Below are 1,206 nucleotides of genomic sequence, written 5' to 3' on the forward strand. Positions count from 1 at the left end.
TCGCTGCTCAGAAAACAGCTCATGCTGCCCAAAACATCCAGCTGATCCCGACTGATGCTGACGCCTGAGATGCCCTGAAACACAGACCACAGCGACATCTGTCAAACTCCACCAGACCAACGCTTCCATCATCCTGAAAAACATTTCATCTAATCAGTTTTCTTTTTGTCATATTCATATTGTCAGATCGTCAGATTCATATATTTGAATTGCATATAAACTTCCGTTCATTTGAATTACAGTTTCAACAACAAAAACTAATAAACTTTGTGATGCATATTTGTCAGTCACGCAAGTGTTTCAGTATCATTGATATACTTTTGATATTTTGATTTCATTTTAATTTGAATGTTTCAGTCATTTACTTATTAGCTTATTAAATATATTTATAGTTATTTTAGTACTTCAAGGTAAACTAGAAGAAAATGAGAAGTGATGTCATGGCAACTAGCTGAAATAAGTGTATTTTTAATATATATATACTGTATATATATATATATAATGTTTTATTTTGGTTTCTTTGTTTAATGGGTTTCGTTTAAATTTGTGTTTTAGCTGACGATAAACCAGAGTCATTCATAAATAAAACAGATCGGATTTCTGTACTAATAAACTGTGATAAAATGTGTTTTGAATACACAATAACACAATAACTAATGAAACCGCATCATAAACTGAATATTGCTTGTTCCACAGCTTTTTTACCAAATTATTATTTTTTTCTTTACAATGAACAGATTTATGCTGACTCAAAGCAATTCTTTAAATAAAATCAAGTAGTTAATAATGAACTATCTCCTGATGTTTTGAGTGCAGAAATCTGACCCGCTTCATTGATGTATTGTACATGCATTTCAAATACAGGCCCAAATGTTTTTTGAGTGCATAAAGAATATAAAAGCTTTGTTTTCATTACTAGACAGCCCCTGGCATGGTTGAAGAGCGTCTGCTTCTTGAAGGACAGTGTGCTGGACAGGACGGAGAAGTCGGCCGCTCCCAGAGACGAGAAATACGAGCGGCACAGAGATCTGTCGATCATCGAGTAGCTGAAACACAGACAGACACACGTGTGACGCTCTGGATCCTGCTCGTGTCTCGTCTTCATGAGCTGAACATGTGTTTGTGTTTTCAGACGCACTTGTAATAGATGAGCACTTCAGAGGGATACTGGGAGAAGGCAGAGAGATCGGCGCTCTTGATGTAGTG

The 1,206-nt window shown here is 35.9% G+C and overlaps 1 long non-coding RNA gene across 1 annotated transcript; it reads right to left on the bottom strand.

Moving 5' to 3' along the window:
• LOC107580721 (uncharacterized) lies at nt 1-1,205 on the bottom strand. Its single transcript, XR_001608694.1, has 3 exons — nt 1,139-1,205; nt 917-1,046; nt 1-74 (listed from the first exon to the last, which is right to left on the bottom strand). It is a non-coding gene; the product is annotated as an uncharacterized lncRNA (long non-coding RNA).
• Between the last annotated feature and the right edge of the window lies 1 nt (nt 1,206).

Source organism: Sinocyclocheilus grahami, unplaced genomic scaffold (assembly GCF_001515645.1).
Source record: "Sinocyclocheilus grahami isolate Dianchi unplaced genomic scaffold, SAMN03320097.WGS_v1.1 scaffold41377.1, whole genome shotgun sequence".
In the NCBI taxonomy this organism is placed as follows: domain Eukaryota; kingdom Metazoa; phylum Chordata; class Actinopteri; order Cypriniformes; family Cyprinidae; genus Sinocyclocheilus; species Sinocyclocheilus grahami.